The sequence below is a fragment of the Orcinus orca genome, chromosome 3 (assembly GCF_937001465.1).
Source record: "Orcinus orca chromosome 3, mOrcOrc1.1, whole genome shotgun sequence".
Classification (NCBI taxonomy): Eukaryota; Metazoa; Chordata; class Mammalia; order Artiodactyla; family Delphinidae; genus Orcinus; species Orcinus orca.
This window is the reverse complement of record NC_064561.1, coordinates 55,068,534-55,092,668: the sequence shown is the minus strand read 5'-3', so window position 1 is coordinate 55,092,668 and position 24,135 is coordinate 55,068,534. Positions and strand designations below refer to the sequence as shown.

Here is a 24,135-nt window from a genome sequence, read left to right as displayed (position 1 = left end):
TCCCTGGAGCCAATGGCAGGGGGGCGGGGAGGAGGAAAGGGGGATGGCCGTCCCTGGTTTTAAGCTCAGCTAGCGCTACTCGACTCAGGCCGCCTGCGGGGACAGGGAGGCGGCCCCGCCTCCGCCCCTCCCCCCCAGTTCCCGACTTGTGGGGGAAACGGGGGCTAGTACTTGAGACACAGGCCTGTCAACGCCCAGGACGGCGTCTGTCACCCCCCTCCCCGTGGGCCCAAGAAAAGGAATCTAGAATCATGGAGAGAAAAGGCCTTCACCTAGATTTTACAGATAAGGAAACTGAGGTGCAAAAAAAGAGAAAGGTTCTTGTTTCTAGACCTTCCAGAATCCAAAATAGAAATTCCAGAGGTTCCCAGTCCTGAGCGGCATCTGCTCTACTTGGTCTCAGAGCCAGAAAAGGAGAGACCGCTGTTGGAGGCAAGATAGGCCCCCAGTGTTGTTCCCTAAGCACCCCCAGTCCTTAGTCACCGGCCCATTCTGCGGGACTGCAGCAGGTCCTGCACCCGGTAGAGCCCCCGCCAACTCTGGCCAAGTCTTGTCCTCTACAGCGCAGGCGGCCACCCACTGGGGAAGAAGCCGGGGACAGGAGGTGGAATGAGAGGGGTGGCGAGTAGGGGGATGAGGGCTCCAAGCCCACAGGCATTTACTGGTTTGTTCCGGGCTCCAGAGCTTGAGGTCCACTCTTCTCGCCTCCTGGGCGCCTGATCCAGTCCAAAGGCCAGCCAGGCTGATGCAGGGGCAGCCTCCTTCCCGCGGGGCTTGAACGGAGAGCCCAGAGCTCGGCTACGTTGGGCCACCCCATGAAGGTTATCACAGCTTGAGAATGTTTGATTCTCGGTGCCAAAGGTCACACTGCGAGAAGTCAGCGTTTGGCGGTAAACACACACCGAAGAGACCACGACCTCCACACTCTCTGAGAGGCTCACGCAGCCGGAGAAACCTGGCATTTCACACCCCTGGCGTAGAGACGCCGCGGTCCTGGCCGCGCAGACGTCCGCTATTTCCACTCCTGGCTAGGGCCCTTACGCTTGTTGGATTCTGTCCGCGGGGGCCTTTCTCTGGGCTGGCATTGGGACCTGGGAATCCCAGGGTGGCAGCGCTTGCGGTTGGAGTTCTCTGTCTTACCTCCCGATGGGTAGCTTCCCAGCTGATGTCCTCATACCTGGGTCCCTCCATCCTCACCAGCCTTTCCCAGCCAAGCCCCTTCCCTACGTGGCCTGTCAACGCCCAGGACAGCGTCTGCCACCCCTCCCCATGGGCCCAAGAAAAGGAATCTAGAATCATGGAGCAAAAAGGCCTTCACCTAGATTTTACAGATAGGGAAGCTGAGGGAGTGTGCCCTTCTCTCAAAAGCAATGTGGAGGCGAGGGTGAAAGGAGAAAAGAAATACATACTGCTCTTTTTATTTTTTTAAATTTATTTTTATTTTTGGCTGTGTTGGGTTTTCGTTGTTGCACGAGGGCTTTCTCTAGTTGCGGCCAGCGGGGGCTACTCTTTGTTGCGGTGCCCGGGCTCCTCATTGCGGTGGCTTCTCTTGTTGTGGCACGCAGGCTCAGCTGCTGTGGCTCACGGGCTCTAGAGCACAGGCTCAGCAGTTGTGGCACACGGGTGTAGTTGCTCCGCGGCGTGTGGGATCTTCCTAGACCAGGGCTCAAACCCGTGTCCCCTGCATTGGCAGGCGGTTTCTTAACCACTGCGCCACGAGGGAAGCCCCCATGACTGCTCTTTTTAGAGGGCAAATTCATTCCTTTACCCATTTCTCCAACAAGTATTTACTGACCCCCGCTGTGTGCCTGGCACACTTAGCAGCCCAAAGGCAGGGGGAGAAAGGTCAACTCATTTTACAGATGGGAACAGTGAGGCCCAGAGAAGATGAACAATTTTCCTTGGGGGTCGGGTAGCCAGTGGGTATGCGGTTTTCCCCTGCCGTACAGGGAATAAATAGATGGCGGCGGGCGGAGGGGCGACGACACTGCGAGGGAGAAGCCAACAAATGCTTAGTCCAGAGCCGTTTCCCCATGTGGGAGCTCGGCTGGGCTGTGGGCCCTAGAGGTGCGTGGGGGGAGGGAGGTCCTTGTTTCCTGCCTGAGGCGGCTGGAAACCCGCTGCTCTCCCGGGCGCCTGGCGCCAGCAGCGCTGGGGTTGGGCAGAGCGCGGAGCCGAAGGCTCGCGGGGAGGGAGCACCCGGCGCCCGGTTGAGCCGCGGCTCCGCGGGGTCCCGCGCCTCCCTGGCCTGGAGGCTCTCGGGAGTGCCGGTGTGCGGGCAGAGACAGTAATTACTCTGTGGAAAAGGACCTCAATCCTCGACACACATCCAGCCGTGGTCCTAGTCCGGCAGGATTTCCACCGGCAGACCCTCAGGCCCACCATTACACATGCACATATATATGTACACGGCCTCACAAAAAATCTCGGGCATACATGAAAGTCCATGCATTCGTGCAGACGCCACAACATATGTGTATTCTCCCGGTAACCTATTTACACCCATGCGACACACGGCATTTCAATATTCGTGCATTCCTAGGATTTTACACATTATCTCTCTGTCACCCACAGGGAACACACCTCGCTTCAGATGTGTTACAGCTCTGAGCCACTCCCAACCCTCCATGCAGGCATGCATACAGATACCATCACAGCAGAAAAACATCAATTCTACACAAATATCACAGCTGCAGGGCTTGACACATACTCTTTACTGTCACACTTGTGCACAGGTCCAACCAGTTTGTGTCAGTTTCTTACAGTGTCCCACAGTTGTATTCACAGCACAGACTTCTGAAAACCCCATTCCACATTTCATGTGTTCTCAGTTCCCACAAACACACTCAAGTACACAGCCACAATTACTACAGTATATGCACAGGTGCTCAGAAGTAGAAGTTTTCACATGTTCGCCCATTACACACAGGCACACAAATTCCAAACACTCAGACAAGTTGAAATCCATTCTGTCTTACCTACAGTAGTCACAATCACAAGCCCTGGAGATGAAGTTGAAACAATAGTATGCACAATATCACATACCCCACCCCCATGAACGAGGAGCACGGGATGGGATAGACAGGTACGTGCAGTGACCCACATACTCACACACTCACAGCTCCAGCACCCACCCTCGTGTCCCAAGAGTTTTCCAGGGTCACACAGATCACTCAGGGCCCATAGAGACCCTCCAAATATCCAGCCTGCTTAGTGTGGTAGGGAACGCATTATCAGTACTGGATGATGAACCCCAGTCCCATGAGCAGCCTTGAGGGCCCCCAGATCCCCCGACAGTCCCCCGTGGGTGGTTAAAGAGCAGGGTGCTGGCAGTCCCCTGGGCCCCAGAAAGCACTGCTCTCCACCCAGAGTCACGGAGTCTAAGTAGTCCTCCAAACAGTACCTGCTGTGGGAGCCTGGCCCTCGAGGACCACTGGGGCTCCAGGCTGGGAAGCCTCCAGTGGGATGGACGCCAGGGAGATGGCCTGTGTAGAACACGAGGCGCCTAGGCTCCAGACCCGGCCTTCTGGAAGACCCCAATGTGCTTTTAAGTCCAGCGTGGCTCAGGTGCATTTGGAACAACAGTGGGAACCCAGTAACGATGTTCTCTCTCTCCTTCCCAGGCTATATGGTATGGGAAGTCTGGGTCCCAGGAGTTTGGCCGAAATGTTTCTAAGCTGAGAGGCAAGAGATGTGCCTTGAGTTCTGGCTCTACCTAGCATCTCACTGTGTTCCTTTCCCTCTCTGAGCCTCAGTTTCCCCCATTTTCAGAAAAACGGGGACTGATAGTTTGGAGTTCTGTAATTCCCAGCTCAGGGCTGTTGCACAGCTCCCCTCTGGTTCCTCTCTCCCAGCTCTGGTACTTCGCACTTGGCTCTGGGGCCTGAAGACTCTAGCCTGCCCAGGCCCACGAAAACAGACTAAGGAACAGGAATCTGGGACTCTGGGGTGGGGCGGGGCGTCCTATCTACCAGTCTCAAATCCCACTACCTCCCCTCCGGACCCACATCCCGAGGTGCTTGTGGGGACTGCGCTTTCACAAGGTCTGGCGCTCCGAGCATTTGTAAATGCACGCTTCTTCCTCCAGTTATGGTAGTGAGGTCGGGCCAGCACCCTCACCCCATTTTACAGGCTCTTAAGCACATAGAGGTTAAAACTTTGTATTAAGGGAGCGTTTAAGAGAGCCTCGCGGAAGAATCGCGCCCACCCACCGGGACTGAAACTCAGCACTGGCATTCTGCCCTGTGTGAACCTTCGCATCCTCGTTTCCCTCCTCTGTAAATTAGGGTGCAGTAACACCCGCCGCAGAGGGCTGGTTTAAGATTAAGCGAAATTATATAGGTGAAGCTCTTAGCACAGTGACAGTAAACCTGGATAAATGGTGGCTCTGTTTTTAGGAATATTAATTCCACAGGGGAAGAAATGGAGTTACATGAGTCGTGACTACATAGCCCTGGATAGGGAGGGAATCCAGGTATCCCCTTTGCAGTGTTCTGTTCTGATCTGACCGCTCCCGTTTCGGACTTCGTCGAGTCCTCTTCTTTCCCCACCGCCCCTACAAAACCCTACTGTCAGGAGGCTGGAGATGGGGGAGACCGAGCATCGCCAGGTGCGGAGGGATTATGTTGCCAGAGACCTGAATTCCAGTTCCAGATCCCACCCATCCGCATTTCCTTTGCTGTATGGATTGGGGGTGTAGTTCCTGCCTCCTGCAGGACTCAGTTGTCCCATCTGTACAGTGGACTGGCTGTACTCAAGCCTCGGACGCCTCGGGGTCCCTCTTCAGCCTGCCCCGCTCCTCCCCTCACTCCCGCCCCCAGGACTGGCAGGCCTGGGAGAACCCGTGCCGCGGCGCCTACCGCAAAACCTTCTCCCGCCGCGTCCCGTGACCTTGACGCCACCAGCAATCCCCGCACCGGACCCCTTATCTAAATAGGGCCGTAAATCAAGGAGCTGTCAGGGCCCGGGTAATTACAGGAACTCCATAAAAAGGACCCGGCCGGCCGCCTGTTTATATTAGCGCGGTGTAAAATATTCTCGCTGTCTTGGGGAATCGCGTCGCGCAGTAACGCGCCATAAATCAGCCCGCGGGCCATTTACCCCGCGGGTTGAGCGCGCAAATCCCTTAAACATCTCTCTGCAGCATCTAGAGTGTCTAGGATTTTCCAATCTGGCCCAACCTGCTCCCCGGGGCCGGGAAAGCCTGGGCGGGGCTGGGGGTTTGGGGGACAGTCAGGGCAGGGAAGAGACAGAAAGTGGGTCGATTTCCCCTAGAAGCTCGTGGGGTGAGAGGCCTCCCTGCCTTCGCCAGTATGTGAGAGTAGCAAGTCGGCTGAGATTTCGTGTTAGGACCTACAGAGGAACCGGCCTAGGGAGGAGGGGAAGGGGCTTCCCTAAGGACACAGCCAATGGGTGGCAGAGACGCAGCTAGAGCCCATACACCTAGTGGAGACCTGGGCTCCACGGCAGCCTCTGTCTTCCCCTATTTCCCCCTTTCCTGGGATGAGGGGTGGACTAGCCAGAGAGGGTCCAAGCCACAAGGTGATATTCCATTCTCTACCGTTTAGCTTCGGGAATCCCTGAGCTTCCTGCAACTGTGCACAGAATTATGGGTGAATGATATTGTGTGTGGGGGGGGGAGCTCTGATTCCTAGTCCCAGCCCCCCTTGTTTTAAAGGTGGCAAGCAGGCCTAGAGGATGGGGCACACAGCTAGAAATCGAAGACCCTCCTGCTGAAATAATCCCTTCTGGTTTATCTCCCCCAAGTTCTTTCCTAAAGAAAACCTAAGAGAGAGAGATTGTAGGTATGTGTGCATGGCGGCGGGGGTGGGGGTGGGGGGGTGGGGGGGGAGTGAGGGGTGCAACCCGGTCCGTTCTTAGGTTTGTAACAGCCTCAAAATTACAAAATCTGTTTAAGGTAAACCTGATGCTGCCCGTTGTATAATGCATAACACAAATCAAGCTTATGGAAAAAGAATATTAAAATTTCCCTCGGCTCTGGGACTTGAGGATTCAAGGGAGAATTAAACATTTTCCTCCCCCATTCCCTTTCTCTTCTTAAGTCCGTAAATGACAACGTGTTTACACAAGTTTTTATGTCGTCTGAGCTTCGTCCCGGCTCCGCTTCCTCCTCTGTGTATTTTCCGGGCAGAGAGATGTCTGCTTCAGGACGCGTTCAACCTAAACAGAGCCCCGTCTGATTGGAAAATGTATTTATTTGAAAAATCGTAACTCACAGCTTTGGTGAAAACGGTCCCCAAATTTATGGGATGGCTTGGGGCGCGGCGGTCGTAAATTAAAAAGCACTGGACAAACCCCCCTCCCCAGTCCCTGTCGAGTCCCCGCAGCAGCACCAGTCAGGTTCTCGGAGCTCCGGGAGAGGAGCCCCTTCCCGGCTCCACCCTGCCGCCCTCTTCAGCTTCCCTGCTGCAGTCCCTTGCCGTGGTTTAGTGGCGTGTTAGCAGGCAGGTGGATTTCATTCTGGTTCCTTTCACCCAGTTTCCTTTCAGGCAATTTCATTCAAGGCAGCCTCACAGCCATTAGTTTCAGGTGGTCGGTTAACAGTGTTCCGTTGTGCACCAGTCTGTTTTAGGCATATCAGGTTTTTTCGTTAAGTGCACCCTGGTAAGTTTCGTGGTGCTGGGTTGCATGTAGCCGCTGGTCCCCAACTGATTGATCAATTGTGTGCCGAACTGTTCCTTGCCAAGAGGTTTATCTCTGGTCAGTGTCATGAAGGTCAGTTTCACCGCCTGACCGTTGCTTCCCAGGTCAGGGAAATTTTTTCCTTTCAGTTCAATCTGAATTCGGCAGGAGGATGGAATCAACCCACTCCACCAATTTCCTCAATCCTTCAGCCAGCCTACCCCAGCTGAGGACTAGGAAAAAGCTGGAGTTGCGAACACGTCCTTGAGGACAGGCGCCGCAGCCCCCATAGGCTGGGGAGTCCCATAGTCCAGGCAGAGCTGGTCCAGGCAGAGCTGGACACATGGGGCCTTCACCAGCAATCATCGAGTCTGCTTTCTCCTGCAAACACAGGGCTGAGCCATGTCTCTCCGACTTTTTTTAACTAAGGATCAAGCGCCACTCTGGCAGTGTACCCACAGGGAGGAGGGCAGGCTCTCTGCTCCCTGCTTGTCCGTCTAAGCGCTGCTATCTCGGGGAGAGGCATTGGCAGTTCACTCAAAACTGTTGCGCTCCTTTCTCCAGAGTAGGCAAAGGAGCGCGTTGGAACGACGCAGTTCTGCGCACTAACGGCAGCCAGGTGTGTGGGAGTGCGGGAATCCGAGGTGGTGTGGTAACTTATTCCAACCTGTCTGTTCTGCTGGGGCCACCTGCCTCATAACCCATCCGCTGGTGGAGCCCTCAGCCACCACCTTTTGGGACTGATCTCTACGCAATAGCGTTGGTTGGAGGAAACGCAGTACCTTTCGGTAGAGAAAACCCAGCTGGATCAACCTAGCCCGTCCTGGGAGATTAAGAACTGGTGTGAGGTAGAATGAGCCAGAAGTGGTGAGGGGATAGAGGGCTCCTTTTCTGCTATCCTCCCTTACAACTTGGGGCCAGGATGGTAGAGGAGGGTAGCCCTCCTTCCTTGGGCCTGCTTTCTCCCAACCTAAAAGGGCCTTGCTCTAAGGAGTGGTGGGATCCGCACATTCTCCTGCACCCCTGCCAGGACCAGAGCCGGAGATGGATTTTCAAAGTTGCTAGGAGGCCGAGGTATTAATCTTGGGAAATCTGTGCTAAGACTTTCGGCACTGGACTGGGTTGGGGCATATAGATGAGCAGCTGACTACACTTACTGGTGAATATTTCAGCTCTCCAACTCTTCGTTCTGCATATAGGCATTCAGAAACTGAGCCTCTGGGCAGTAAACGGTATCATTATTAGTCTTATTATTTTAAACGGGGCCAGAATACATCTGTCATGTTTCCCATAATGGTCAGTTGTAAACACACTTTACAAGAGAAAAGCAAAAAGGGGATTTAATGTTGATGCTAGGAAAATGCTTAGCACTGGCATTGCTGGGGAATTGGCAGGCTCCCCAGTCCTTTGGGAGAGAAGTCAAGTGCTTAGTGGTTTTGTTTTGTTTTGTTTCCCTTGAATTTCTAAATCTCTCAGGGGTCTCTTTAGCAAGAGAAGTCCTCCCTTTAAAAGTCATGGATGAATCAATGGGCCTCGGCTTGGGAAGCAGGAGTGAATGGAGTAGGAACCTGCAAACTTGGCAGACCGAGTCTTGATCATTTTCACTGTCACTGTCGATCTTCTTACCAGCACCGTTCTCTGTTTCAGCCTCTTTCTGCCCTACCGTTCCCCTTGCTGCAGCAGAACCTTGCTGTGGAGTGGGGAGATGAGAAGATAACTGAGTGATGGAAAAAACAGAAATCAGAAAAGAAAGGCAAGAGGCATGAGTGGTGACTGGAGAAAGGGGAAGTGTACTCTGGTTTAATCTCCTTATCAAATATCAGAGTAGGTTTCCTTCCAGAAAGCCTGGATTTGGCCACCTTTCCTGGTGTGAACATCTCTCCCTAGCCATGTGGACAGCCATGTCACCTCACACACACACACCCCACAGGACACAAGATTGTCCTCATTAGCTTCCCCAAACCATTCAGAGCATGGAGCAAAGAACAAGAAAAAAAGTCATAGTGGAACCCAGCTCCCAAACTTAAACCAACTGCTGCTAGTTATTAAATTCATTTTCATCCATGCAAGCCTACTTTTTTAAGAGTAGCAGGAGAAAGAACAGAAAGGAAAGCCTAGAAACCAGAGCAGAAATTAATTTAATTACCTCTTTTCCCCTGCCATAAATCCCACAGAGGAAATCAGATCTTTCTGTGCATGTGTGTAAAACCCAATCAGTCTACGGAGCTCGCGAAAATCCATTCTGTCTTAAACTGGGTATCCTAACTGGATGAATCTGAATGTACCAGGTGACCAGGCATCAAGTGAACCAGGATTTTCCAATGGCGTTCGCCACGGAGCCAGAGAGGATAAACATCAGTTGGAGCCACACACTAATCAGCTTGCCCTCGGAAGGGGAACCTGGGCGCTGGCAGAGGCATCCTAACGTTTTGCGTCAGATGTCATGGGATATTTCTCGTAAACAGCCAAATGTCTCTCCCAGCCACTCACCTGACGTGTTTCTGGTTGTTTTAATTTCAGATCTGACAGAGGATGATAACCTGCAAAAGAGAGAGGTTGTAAATGCTGAGGACCCTAAGGCTGGGCAGTGTAAAGGCTGCCTGCTCAAGAACTAGGACAGGGCTGTGATTTGTAGGACCCCAAAATGTTGTCAGGGCAAGCAGGGTGGCTGGGAGAGGAGACTAGCATTCGGGAAGGGAGAAGCGCACAGAAAGGAGAGCTTTGGGCTGCTTGCTCCGAGGAAATGTGCCGCTTGTTTTGTATTCCATTTTGTGATGTGGAGACTGCCCCTCCCTCGTACCTCTCCCCCCTCTCCACGGGCACACTGATTTATAGCGCCCGTTAAAAACACATAATGGATGCAATTAGCTGTGGCACTAGAGGAAAAAACGGGAGGAGTTGACTTTATTCCAATAAGAGATAAACGTCTTTGTTTTCATGAACTTAATTCATTAAATTCCTGGGGCCAATTTTTTAGAAAAATCATTGCTGCTTTCTTTGCTACATGAGAATCATCCTAGTAGGCAATCATTCTCAAAGTTTAGTGGGTATCACAGTCCCCTTGTTGAGCAGGTTTCTAACGTAGGGAACCCTGTAGGGGAGGAGTGGGCATGGAATCTGCATTTTCAGTAAAGCTCATTAGCGGATTCTGATGCAGGCACCAGGCTTTGAGAGTAGGACTTATACCGCTCTGGTAGAGACTCAGGAGTAACCCACTTACTGACATCAGTTCTTTGTCTTGTTAGCTGTGTGTGACTAGCAAAGTTAATATATACACACAGTTAAATATAATAATGTCTATTGTGGAAAATGTAGAAGGTATAGAAAAATATAGGAAGAAAAATTCCTTGATTCTAACAAGTTATTTAAGCTCCCTGGGCTGTAGTTTTCTCCACGGAATCCTATAGACCCCCAAAGGGGATAAGGCTCTCGTGTTCCCCTGTCCTACCCTTAGCACCCAGCACATACCTGGCACACAGTAGGACCTCCAAAAAATATTCTCTGAAAGAAATCATTGGTGAAACAAAGCTGTAGGATTAGATGATCTCTAAAGTTACTTCCCACCCTAACATTCTATTTTTCATTCTCTGCTCTAGGGGGAAAAAATGTAATTGCATAAACTCAGATATATTTGTCACTGGGACTCTTTGACATTTAAACATGTGTGTGTTTCTTCTCCATGTCTTGTCACTTGATCTGACAGCTTTCTGCTTGCTCTACCTGATATTAGTTTAGCGTTGTCCTTGCCTGAGGCAGTCCAGCCATCACTGTGGATTGGAACTGAGTGGGGCAGTCTCCACCTTATACCAAACAGAACAGTCAGAGTAGATTTTTGAAGACTCCAGCAAAATTGCACAGACAGCTCCAGAAACAGGATAGTGGGGTGTCTGCAGTTCACAAATGTGCAATTCTTGGGACTTCCCTGGGGGTCCAGTGGTTAAGACACTGAGCTACCACTGCCTGAGGCACAGGTTCGATCCCTGGTCGGGGAACTAGGGTCCTGCGTGCCGTGCAGTGTGGCCAAACAAAACAAAACAAACACAAATGTGCAATTCTTTCCTGAAACCATGAGACAGGCTCCTCTCCTTCTGTCAGAGTGTACCAATGTTAATGGCAGTGGTGTTAAACTTTTATTGTATGCCATGCACTTTACACAGACTCTCATTGAATCCTCCGAGCAACACTCTTAACTCCATTTTATAGATACGGAGTTAATGCCCAAGGCCACTCAGCTAGGACATTGGAGAAGCAGAATTCAGAGCCAGGTCTCCTTGACTCCAAAGGCCTTGCTTGTTTTTAACCACTACAATGATGTGTGTGTTAGGGGATGGGTAAGGGTGTAGTTAAAATGCTAAAAATACTTTTATTTCTCCAGTAGTATTTTTAAATTTTGAATTTTTTATACAATTTTTAAAGGTTACTTTCCATTTATAGTTATTACAAAATATCAGCTATATTCCCCATGTTGTACAGTACATCCCTGAGCCCATCTTAAACCCAATAATTTGTACCTCCCATTCCCCCACTCTTATACTGCCCTTCCCCCCTCAACCACTAGTTTGTTCTCTGTATGTGTCTGCTTCTTTTTTGTTGTATTCACTACTTTATTGTATTTTTTAGATTCCACATATAAGTGACATCATACAGTATTTATCTTTTTCTCTCTGACTTATCTCACTTAGTATAATGCCCTCCAAGTCCATCCATGTTGCTGTGAATGGCAAATTTTCATTCTTTTTTATGGCTGAGTAGTATTCCATTGCATGTGCGTGTGTGTGTATACACACACCACATCTTCTTTATCCATTCATCTGTTGATGGACACTTAAGTTGCTTTTGTATCTTAGCAATGGTAAATAATGCTGCTATGAACATTGGGGTGCATGTATCTCTCTGAATTAGTGTTTTTGTTTTTTTTTGATATATACCCAGGAGTGGAATTGCTGAGTCATATGGTACTTCTATTTTTAGTATTTTGAGAAACCTCTATCCTGTTTTCCACAGTGGTTTCACCAATTTATATTCCCACCAACAGTGTATGAGGGTTCCCTTTTCTCCACATCCTCTCCAACATTTGTTATTTGTGTTCTTCCTGATAATAGACATTCTGACAGGCGTGAGGTGGTATCTCACTGTGGTTTCGATTTGCATTTTCTTGATGATTAGTGATGTTGAGCATCTTTTCATATGCCTGTTGGCCGTCTGCATCTCCTCTTTGGAAAAATGTTCTCCAACAGTACTTTAACAATAATGTACTCTCATGAAAGAAGAATATAACCTGCCACCCAAACAGTGAAACTCTGTTTCACTCCCTCACCCACAAACACTATATACTAAGAATCCTTCCTGCCACACAGAGTTCATGTTCATCAGTTTTAATAGTAGCATCAGGTGTTCAACAGGTTTCATCTATAGAGATGATCCGTCATCATGAGGTTATAACCCCATGAGGAGAGGAGCCAAATTGTTCTACTCAGCAATGTACCCCCAGCACTTAGCATAGTACCTACACATAGAAATCACTCAATAAATATTTGTTGAGTGAATGAATGGTAACTTGCTTACTACAGACAGTTGTGGGGAGATGCCTCTGGCGATATGATCACCCAGAACTTAATCATACAATATAACCCCATCACATGGTGGGTGCTTAGGAAGATATGGTTGAAGGAATAATCTTTTAGGAAGAGAGCTGGCACATGCATTAAGACGTGCATGGTTTTCAAAATGGGCCATAGAGTCTATCCTGTTCACTTTTCTCACTTAATGATGGGTTGTGAGCACTTTTTCTTTTTCTTTTTTTTTTTTTTGGTCAATGAATATTATTTACATTACTGGACATTTATTTGATAAGAAAGAATTATTATTAGTTGTTTATTTTAAATGTTTTTTATTTTTATTATTTTTAAAATAAAGTATCACTGAAATTAGTAAAATAGATTCTCCATCTTAGTTAAGTCCCTTGCTGCCTCCTTCATAAGGAAGGCTATGTTTTCTGATCTCAGCTCTGTGCCCCTCATTATGTGATCCCAGTCCCCAGATCTTCCCCAAGGATCATCCAGGCCTGAAGGTCTGAGTGTTTGTATGGTCCTAAATTGTGTGTCCATCACCAGGTCAAGCATCGCATGGAGTCAGACCTCAGCCAAGTTCATTGGAATGATTTGAGGTTTGCATCCAGTCCTTGATTCCAGAAGTCATACTTTGCACCTACTCCCATTTACACTTTTAGAACCCATCTTTAGGAAAAAGGTGAGTAAAAAAAGGAGGGTATAAAATTAAACATACTGGGATTTTTTTTTTCCAAAATAAGAAAGGCTTTATTTTTAAGACAAAACAAATAGCATGGGGCTTCCCTGGTGGCACAGTGGTTAAGAATCCACCTGCCAATGCAGGGGACACGGGTTCAAGCCCTGGTCCAGGAAGATCCCACATGCCGCAGAGCAACTAAGCCCGTGTGCCACATCTACTGAGCCTGCGCTCTAGAGCCCGCAAGCCACAACTACTGAAGCCTGCGCGCCTAGAGCCTGTGCTCCGCAACAAGACAAGCCACCACAATGAGAAGCCCTCGCACCGCAACGAAGAGCAGCCCCCGCTCACCGCAACTAGAGAAAGCACGCACACAGCAACGAAGACCCAACACAGCCGTAAGTAAATAAATAAATTTATTTATTTATTAAAAAAAAAATAGCATGAACCAACACCTAAATGAAAGTGAGTGGAGAAATCCCTGTCAGTCCAGTGGTTAAGACTCCGAGTTTCCACTGCAAAGGGCACGGTTTTGATCCCAGGTCGGGGAACTAAGATTCCGAATGGTGCGTAGTGCAGCCAAAAAATAAATAAATGAGTGATTTCACTGGGTTTTATAAAAGAGGAAGATGCACTCAGGTGTCAGCTAAATACCAGAACCATCAAATAGGCACCTGAAAGAAGACACCCTAAAATAATCTTTGTTGGTGGAATCATTGAAATAATGGATGATATTTTTGCTTTTCCTCAATTTTCCAAATGTATTGCTTGTTGTATTTTATAATTATAATTCTATAATTAAAAAAGAATTCATACTCCAAACTAAATATACAGCCTACTCATATGACAGGAGACAGTCAATAAGAAAAAGTTCTAATGCAACTTTAACAACAAAAATAATAACAACAATAACATTTATTTGGCATTCATAATGTGATAGGCAATGAATTAAATACTTTACATGGATTATCTCAATTATCTCAAAAGTACTTTATCAAAAAAGTGCAGGTTTTTTTTTTTTTTTTTTTTTGCGGTACGCGGGCCTCCGACGGCCGTGGCCTCTCCCGCCGCGGAGCACAGGCTCCGGACGTGCAGGCCCAGCGGCCATGGCCCACGGGCCCAGCCGCTCCGCGGCACGTGGGACCCTCCCAGAACGGGGCACGAACCCGCGTCCCCTGCACCGTCAGGCAGACTCCCAACCACTGCGCCACCAGGGAAGCCCCAAAGTGCAGTTTTAATTCCCATTTTGCAGATAAAGAAACTCGGGCACAGAGAATTTAAGTAACTTATTCAAGTTCTCCAGCTGGTAAGAGGCAGAGTTGTGATTTTTTTTTTAACCTGTTGATTCTCCAAACACAATTATGAAAGGATGGAGAAAAGAGGGAGGGAGGGAGGAAGAAAAGACATGAGGGAAAAAAATGATCCCTGTGGTAAGAATAGTTGGACCAATGAAGTAGATGTCTGAGGTATCTGTCATCTAACTTCACGTCGGAATCACCTAAGGGGCTAGTCAGAAATGCAAAATCTCAGCTTCACCTCAGAGCTACTGAATCAGAATCTGCATTTTTAAAAACATTCCAAGGGATTGTTTGGGAATTGTTGGGATTCCAAGTTTGGGAAGCCCAGTAATTGAAGATAGTAAATATAGAATCCATTTGTATTTGTCTGGACTGGTACTACCTTGTCAGAAGTGGGGGCATAGTTGCATGAATCAGTGCTTTTCAAGGTCCAAGTCATGTCTGTTTCATGGATTGGGAAAATGCCTTAATGAATTGCAATCAGACATTTGAAAAAAAGAAAAAAAAAGAATAGAAAATATCAGAGTGCATCTCACAAAGGAAGGGTAAGGGTTATTACATGAAACTTTTATTTCAAGGGTGTGTACTGGGTCTTGCGGTATGATGTGTCTTATGCACTGTCAAAAAAAGTTTTAGCAACTGGCCTTCACACTGTGGCCTGAGGCAGCCATGAAATTCCAAGCTGACATTTAGAGGTGCGGTGGATCTACTTCCTGTTTCTGATAAATGTAAGAATTCAGAACGAAAGGGTTGGGTGGGTGGGAGGAAGGATGGGTGGCTCAGAAATTATCTATCTTCCTGTCCGGATGCAGGAACCTAGGCCCAGAGAGGGGAGAGACTTGCCCAAGGTCACACAGCAAAACGGAGACTTCTTGCTTTGGAAAGGGGAGCCTAACGTCAGGTCTTTCATTCTTTTTTTGTTCCCAACCATGAAAGACCTGGGAGGCTGGGGGGATCATCTGGCCAGGAGGCCAAGCAGCCTGGGGGACATGACTGTGGAATGTGTTGGGGAAACAAGACGCCTTCTCTTCCAGGCCCAACAAGCCAACAGGCCTATGTGTGGCCAGAAAGGGCTCTGGTTATCTGCCGCCCGCCTCTGTTTCGTTTGGTCTGTCAACTCCAGCAGCAAAGTGCCCCAAACGTGTGAGGCTTGATAAAAGTGGGAAGGTAAGAGGATGGAGGTGGCAGAACATCAGGGACCAGAGCTTGAGAGATGTTCCAGAACCTCCACTAATACATTTCCTCTCAAAAGGCTGGGAAAGTCAGTCAGACCCTCCTCTCTCCCTTCACAGCCTCCCCTCCCTGTGAAATTGTGGCCTACACCCCGAACCTCTCCAGGGCACTGGGTCTTCTCATCCAGGATGGAACAGGATAAACTCTTGAAACTTGGATGCTGGATCGGGGGATTTCGACTTTTAAAAATAGGTCTACCCTCTTATTCTTCCTTTTATTTTTTAATTCAAAAAATAATACAGAGAACTTGGGAAAGAGAAGAAAACAATTCTACCACTCCCAAATAAATATGTTAACATTATGACGTGCATGGTTTTCAAAATGGGCCATAGAGTCTATCCTGTTCACTTTTCTCACTTAGTGATGGGTTGTGAGCACTTTTTCTTTTTTTTTTTTGGTCAATGAATATTATGTACATTACTGGACATTTATTTGATAAGAAAGAATTACTGTTAGTTGTTTATTTTAAATGTTTTTTATTTTTAAAATTTATTTTATTTTTTTTTGGCTGCGTTGGGTCTTTGTTGCTGCACATGGGCTTTCTCTAGTTGCTGCGAGCGGGGGCTACTCTTCGTTGTGTGCGGGCTTCTCATTGCGGTGGCTTCTCTTCTTGAGGAGCACAGTCCCTAGGCGCGTGGGCTTCAGTAGTTGTGGCACGCAGGCTCAGTAGTCGTGGCACTCGGGCTCAGTAGTTGTGGCCCACGGGCTCTAGAGCGCAGGCTCAGTAGCTGTGGCGCACGGCTTCGTTGCTCCGCGGCATATGGGATCTTCCCAGATCAAGGCTCAAACCCGTGTCCCCCGCATTGGCAGGCGAATTCTTAACCACTGCGCCACCAGGGAAGCCCTGGTTGTTTATTTTAGATATGACCATAACATTGTGCCTATTCTTTTTTAAAAAGTGCTTTTAGAGATACATTCTGAGCAGTTTCTGAGTCAAATGTCTGGGGTTCCCTTCAAAATAATACAGGAGGGGGAATTGAGTGGGAGTAGAGAGAAAATAAGGTTGGCCATAAGTTGGTAATTGTTGATACTCTGCTGTCTACCTTTAAAAATACAAGGTTTTTGCAGTATTCTTCTGTAATACCAGTTTTTCACCTATTTTGGTCACAGATCCCTTTGAAAATCTTCAGCAAGCTATGGATCCACTTCCCAGAAAAATCCACATTCCCATACCACATCCACAATTTCAGGAGGTTCACAGTCCCCTGAGACCCATTCATGTACCCAGGCTAAGAACTCCTGACCTACAACATGATTTTTTTTTTAAAGACTTCAGAGTATTCAGGCAGTCATATCACAAATCACTTAACCAGTCCCCCTATTCTTGGGAATTTTTATAATAATTATAATTATTATTAATAAGACATTCTATTACATATGTCTTTGCATGCATATTATGACAAATTCCTAAAAGTATCAAAGGATATGCCTGTTTTAAAGGCTTTTCTTACAGCATATCATGTTGTCCCCAGAAAGCATAATTACTGTCTTTGAATATCAGTTTCTGGCACTGCAGTCCTGCCATCTGGATGTAGCCTGGCTCAGGCAGCCAGCAGCATGTCCTTGGGGCAACTCATCTTGCCTTTCTGAGTCTCAGTGTCCCCACCTGCAAACACGAGGAGGTTAAACCAGCTGACTCTAGGATCTCCCACTCCATTCTGTGCTTCTTCCAACCCGGGAAATCTGGCAAACTCTGTGTGGTCCTCACAGGCCCTGTAATTCTGACTTTGCTCCTAGAGCAGATTCCACATGTTCCCTACCACAGCCATCCACCCCGAGTCTATCTCTGGCCATTTCTGGTGCTCTGCCTAAAACATTCTTGGGCAGTGGTGCCAGCTTTAGCAAGCTGCTGAGTCAGACCTTTGGGGTTGGCATCTTGACTCCAACCAAGGGTAACTGTGGGGAAGTGGCTTAGCCTCTCTGTGCCTCAGTCACCTGTTAGATGGATGTTTGATATCTGTACCTACCTCACGGGGTCAGGGGAGGATCAAGTGAGGTAATACACGTTAAAGTGCTTTGAACAGTGCCCAGAATATAGAAAACACTCAGCAGATACTTGCCATTATTATTACGTCTTCTGCTCAGCCACCCCCCACCCCTGCCCTCCCACCCAGGACCTTCCTTTGCCTGCAGGGTAATGTACAGACTCCTCACAGTGGAAGGCAGCCCTCAGCAGCACCTGTCCACACCTGCCCTACAGCCTGTCTCCCCCTCACACATCCTGTGGTTAAAGCCAAATGGAACAATTCCTATGGCCACCCCTCCCCACCCTCATGCCCTAACTGCTCCTTCTTGGTGCCTTGGCTGGAGTTTCCTCTCCACCCCCAATGCCTCTCCTCCCAGTGCCCTCCAGAGGATGGTCAAGGGCTCAGATCTGTTCATGCCGGGGCCAGACTGAGCCCCTTGAAGTCCCTGGACATACACTGGCTTCAGTTTCCCAGTCTGTGAACTGTCCTGGGGGACTGGATGGTCTCTAAGGCCCTCCAGCTCTGGACAGATCACTGGTTCCAGAACGAGACCTGGAAGGTCCTTCGCTTGGCTTCTGGCTTCGTTTTTGAACACCTGGTGTCCATCCCTGGGAAGCCCTGTGTGTCACCCCAGCACCCTGGCCCAGCTGGCACAACCCACAGACCTCACTGACAGCCTGTGATGTGAGAGCAGCACCGTGGGAGCCAGGATGTCACGGCCAGAATTTGAGAATCCAGGGTCAGGAGCCTACAGAGCCAGCAGGCCTCTTCCACCCCAGCCTGGAGACCTTGGTGACATCATTTGCCTGTTAGGACACTCCCCTCTCTCACCTGAGGAGTGTGACCTGTGTCTAAAGGACTAAACCCTTTGGAGATGCATTCTGCAGATGTGGGGCTGTTCAGCCCAGGTTGGAACCTAAGTCTCACAGTGCAGGACGACCTTGGGCTCAGGCTCACCAAACCCCAAAATGATGGGGCCTGGTTTTCTCAAGAGACCTTCAGGCCTGACATTCAAGCCCCAGTCTGCCAAGGCCACATACCTGAAATGTTGTTTCCGATGCCTCTCCTCGGGTAGCCATTATTGAAACTCACGGAACATACAGGCTTTAACATGGAAGGAAACTGAATTTTTGCCCCCTCTGTCCCTTTTTGTTTTTTCTGTGGGCCTAGTGATGAGTTTTCTGTTTATTTTAGGTCCCAAAAAGTCCTACAAACATTTCCAGTTACTAAATATAGCCTCAGTTCAGCCCCCCAAATCGTCACATCTTCACACTGGACTCAAAATGGAGCCTTCTCCCCGCGGCCTCCGCCCCCAATCTGGGTTGGTCGCAAGTCAGTAGGAAGCCTGCAGTCAGTGAGGGAGCATATTTGGTCCCTCCCTTCTTTAGCTTCCGCCGTGTGCATCTCCCCCTCCGCTCAGAATTTGACAGGCTTGATTTCCAACCCTCCAGGGTTGGAGCAGCGCAGGAGAGAGTTCTTACTTGATGGGTCCTGTCGAGGTAGCTGAGTTTGGGCGCTGTGGACTGGGCAGGCGTCTACAGCAGACTCCCTCATGGGGCCTTGCCGTGGGTCCTTTGGAGACTCGTTCCGCACTCCCCATCTCTGAAGCTGCTCACCTTGCAGGTCCTTGGCAAGCTGAATATATCTCTATACCGCCTGGCCGCTCGCCTTCCTCAGCCTGCGGCATCCTGAGACCTCTGTCTGCTTGCCCTCCAGGAATCCCTGTGGGACAGACCCTGAAATAAGCCCCTGCTGGCTCTCTCTCTAGCTGGTGAGTCTCCCCCTCCCCCAAGACGGCAGAGCCATTGCTCCGATGAATTTTTTTTTAAAGATATTCAGTAGAAATGTTTTTAAAAATATTTATTTATTTTTGGCTGTGTTGGGTCTTCGTTTCTGTGTGAGGGCTTTCTCCAGTTGCGGCAAGCGGGGTCACTCTTCATCGCGGTGCGCGGGCCTCTCACTATCGGCCTCTCTTGTTGCGGAGCACAGGCTCCAGAGCGCAGGCTCCAGAGCGCAGGCTCAGTAGTTGTGGCTCACGGGCTTAGTTGCTCTGCGGCATGTGAGATCTTCCCAGACCAGGGCTCGAACCCGTGTCCTCTGCATTGGCAGGCAGATTCTCAACCATTGTGCCACCAGGGAAGCCCTGCTCCGATAAATTCTGAGAGTGAGCTACCCAGGGCAGCCACCGCACCTGTGTTCCGCGGTCAAAGCTGTTGGCCAGTGCAAAGGTTGCCCTTTAAATGGAACAGGCAGGGGTCAAGTAGCAGCCTATTGTGTCCACCGAAACGTAGGAGGTAGTTTTGAGCTTTAAGAGTAGTTACTCGTAGTACTGGTCTCCTATCTGGAGATGAAGGGGGAAGTGTGCCCGGTACTCCTTTTGCGGGGAGGGGGACCCACAACACGTCAGCTGCTTTCTTCAGAAATTTTCCCCTCAACCTCAACTACTTCCAGTCCTTTGAAACCTGCCCACAATGTGGGTGAGGGATTGAGAACAGCCAGTTTTTGTCTGCCCTGTAAATTGTGTTCCACGGGCTTACACCTTGCTCTGGGAAGTGGCATCTGTTGTATCTTGGCCTCTCGGCTGCCACTTCCACTTTAATATCTTGTTACACTTATAATGATAGTCACCCTTAATTTGATGGTTATTATATATAGGGCAGGCTCAGAGCTGACCATTTGTAGTGAATTTTTTTTTTCATTTTTTTCAGCTTTCTGTATTCATTTCTTCTTTTTCTGTAAACAGCGTCCTGATTTCTTTTCAGGTAATCGCCTCTCCCTTGTTGTGTGTGGGCTGTTGGAGTATTCAGTAATGGGATGTACAGCAGATGCTCATGGTGCCCTGTTCAGACTCCCTTTCTGGGCTGGGAGTCTCCCAGGTGCTGTGAAGGTTGGATGCTAATGGCTCACACCTGCCTCCTTGTCCCGAGGCAGGATTGCCTTAGGTGAATTACTTGGAGCTGATGAGAGGTTGCACCTGGGGTGGCCAGTGGTCAATGGCTGACTAACGTAAGGTAATCCCAGCCTCTCTGGGCCTCAAGAGAGGACAAACCCTGTGGTGTAATCCATGCTCCAGCACTGCCCTTGGGATCAGCTGAGGCTAGACTTCTCCTGAAACGACATCTCTGACCAGCTTCTTCCCCTGCCTAGTTCTGTTGTGGGCCTCCTCTTCTCCTGACAGCACTATCTCAACAAATACATTGCACAAGAATCCACTTCTCAAGCTCTGCTTCAAGGGAGCCTTGTGTAACACAGGTAGAAATGTGAACCAAGGTGGGCCAATCTCCCAGGACACTAAATAAAGGATGGAGGTGAAAAAGTGTTCCAATGGTGGCTCCCTGACAAGGTTTTCTATTATCCTTGCTGTTTTGATTCCTGGAGCTCCTCTGGTTCTTCAGATTTTCTTTGGATTCTGAGTATTCCACATCCTTCTATCCCTTTTTGCTCACTTTTTAGCCAGACTCCCTTTCTTATGCCCACCAAAGAACAGTATGGATAGAGCATGTAAATGTACTATCCTAATCCTCCAGTCATCCTAAGTACATTAGGAAGCGGAGGCTCAGAGAGGTTTAGTCACTTGCCTTAGGTTACACAGCTAGTAAATACTATTACTAGGAGCTGGACTTTGAGCGCAGGTCTGACAGCAAAGCCCTGCTTTTAACCATTCTGATGTGCTATCTCCATGTGGAAGGGTAAGCCAGTGTGAGCCACAGCCCCCCATACCTCCTCTCCCTTAGGTTAACATGCAGATGAGTGAGTCACCACTGCTCCTCCAGGCAGTGGGGCAGTGCAGGCTAAGTACCTGGGTTTTGGACTTAGATTGGAATTCAAGCTCAGCCACTTGGTAATGGTGTCAATCGGGCAAGTTACCTAAGCTCTCTGAGCCCCAGTTTCTTCATCAGTTCAATGGGGGCCATGATGCCTACATAGGATTGTTGGGGGGATTAAAGGAGGTCCTGAAAGTGGTTAGCCTGGTGCCCAGTATGTAATGGGCACTCAGGAAATGGTAGCTGTTAATAATTGTTGTTGTGTTGTCACTTGCTGTCACACAGGGGTGACTTGAAACATTTCAGCCAGTAAAGGGCCAGAGGAGGCCCATAGCAAGGACTTTTTCCTGGGCTCCCAGTGTTCTCTTGGGCTTTCTGTCCGTATCCCAGGTAGACCTGTGAGGGATCCCCCCCCAAGGGCCTGCAGAGTGTTACAGGCCTGCGGAGGCCAGGCAGGTGATGCAATTGACTGGAGTGGCTCAGGTGGGGCTGTATGGAGCTGGAGGGCAGTGCCCTGTCTTAAGGGGGCAGCGACGCTCGGTGTCGGCCCGTTGTAGCCATTTGGGAGTTTAGGCCCAAAGCAGCCAAATCCTGGAGTTTTCAAGAAAAGCAGAGAATCTAGGTTATTATGTGAAATTTCCCAATTTTCAAAGGTTTTAACTTAAAGCACACTTTTAATGCTGATGGGCCAAACTCAGCCCATCTGCAGCCGGATGTAGCCTCCATTTGCAACTCTGGCTTAAAGGCTTTGGTCAATATTTGTGTGAAAGCAAAAGCTGCCCTATTCCCAAATCGGCAGAATTCTTATCCAGAGCTTGAAAGTGGGGCTGGTCTGGGGGCTACTCCTGCCTTTGACTGTTACTGGTTTTAGACGCTCCTTTAGAAGGAAGGTCTGGCTTCATAATGTGAGTCGAGCCCAGGCGATTAAGACCCAGTTCCTGCTCTTGAAGGAGGTAGGGGTTCATGGGGTGAGATTTCACGTTCACCAACAATACATGGAGAGGAAAGAAGGCAGGTGTGTGTGTGTGTGTGTGTGTGTGTGTGTGTTGCAAGGGGGATGAGGGGGATGAGTATGGAGTGGGTCCAGCTCAAAGCTCAAAACCGGAACCGTGAAGTTTCAGAGTAGCTTTTATTTTCATTTATTTCCATTTGTAGAGGCAAGTAAGAAAATTAAATATTTACTGAGCGAATCTAAAAAGAAATGAAATAGAGCTGGTTTTCTCTCCTAGGGATGTCCAGGAAATATTATCAAGAGAGAAAAATAAGTTGCAGGCTAGTGTATAAGATGATTTGATTTCCATAAAATGAACAATAGCAAAACAAATCCCAAAGAGACCCTATGCCAGGAGGTACGTGTCTGTGTGTGAACCAGAGGAACAGTGTGGAATGGTCCCCATCGGCTGTTAACATTGGTTACCTCAGGGATAGGGATAGGGAAGGGCTAGATAACAACTTCTCATGTGCCTATATATATATAGATAGATATAGATCTATCTATCTATCTACCTATCTATCTATCTATCTTTTGGCTATCTATCTATCTATCTTTTGCATGGCTTGTGGGATCTTACTTTCCTGACCAGGGATTGAACCTGTGCCATGCCAGTGAAAGCACCAAGTCCTAACCACTGGACTGCCAGGGAATTCCTTCATGTGCATACATTTGTGTTCTGTCATTTTATTTGTTTTAGTAAGCCTGCACTGCTGTTGCAATCTGAAAGTCCTACGATTAAGAAAAAAAAATACGATTACAGGAGCACCTACCAAGACTGACTATAATCCAAACCGTAGAGCCATGTCATTTGCCCCCATAATTATTTTTTTATTGAAGTACAGTTATTTACAATATTGTGTTAGTTTTAGGTGTACAGCAAAATGATTCGGTTATACATACATATATATATATATATATATATATAGTATATATCTATCTTCTTTTTCTCCCAATTTTTTTCCTTTAGAGGTTTTTGCAAGACATTGAATATAGTTCCCTGTGCTATTCAGCAAATCCTCATTGTTTCTCTATTTTATATAAAGTAGTGTGTATCTGTTTATCCCATACTCCTAATTTATCCCTTCCCCACTTCCCCTTTGGTAACCATAAGTTTCCGAAGTCTGTAAATCTGTTTCTGTTTTGTAAACAAGTTCATTTGTATCATTTTCTTTAGATTCCACATATAAGTGATATCACGATATTTGCCTTTCTCTGACTTACTTCACTTAGTATGATAATCTCTAGGTCCATCCATGTTGCTGCAAATGGCATTATTTCATTCTTTTTTTATGGCTGAGTAATAATGTTCCATTGTATATATGTACCACATCTTCTTTACCCATTCCTCTGTTGATGGACATTTAGGTTGCTTCAATGTCTTGGCTGTTGTAAATAGTGCTGCAGTGAATGCTGGGGTACTCGTATATTTTCGAATTATGGTTTTCTCTGGATATGTGCCTAGGAGTGGGATTGCTGGGTCATATGGTAGTTCTATTTTTAGTTTTTTAAGCAACTTCCATACTGTTCCATAACTTCCATAGTGGCTGCACCGATTTACATCCCCACCAACAGTGTAGGAGGGTTCCCTTTTCTCCACACCCTCTCCAGCATTTATTGTTTGTAGACTTTTTGATGATGGCCATTCTGACCAGTGTGAGGTGATACCTCATTGTAGTTTTGATATGCATTTCTCTAATAATTAGTGATGTGGAGCATCTTTTCATGTGCTTCTGGGTCATCTGTCTGTCTTCTTTGGAGAAATGTCTATTTAGGTCTTCTGCCCATTTTTTGATTGGGTTGTTTGTTTGGTTTTTTTTTATATTTAGCTGTATGAACTGTTTGTATATTTTGGAAATTGAGCTCTTGTTGGTTGCATCGTTTGCAGATATTTTCTCCCATTCCACAGGTTGTCTTTCATTTTGTTTATGGTTTCCTTTGCTGCGCAAAAGCTTATAAGTTTGATTAGGTCCAATTTGTTTATTTTTGCTTTT

The 24,135-nt window shown here is 48.1% G+C and overlaps 1 long non-coding RNA gene across 1 annotated transcript in view; it reads left to right on the top strand.

The window, feature by feature from the left end:
- The window catches only part of LOC125963943 (uncharacterized), a 79,358-nt gene that overhangs the window by 14,578 nt on the left and 40,645 nt on the right, over positions 1 to 24,135 (top strand). The window contains exons 2-3 of the long non-coding RNA XR_007476408.1: positions 12,756 to 12,891; positions 13,035 to 13,286. This is a non-coding gene — a long non-coding RNA (uncharacterized LOC125963943). The remainder of the gene's footprint in view (positions 1 to 12,755; positions 12,892 to 13,034; positions 13,287 to 24,135) is intronic.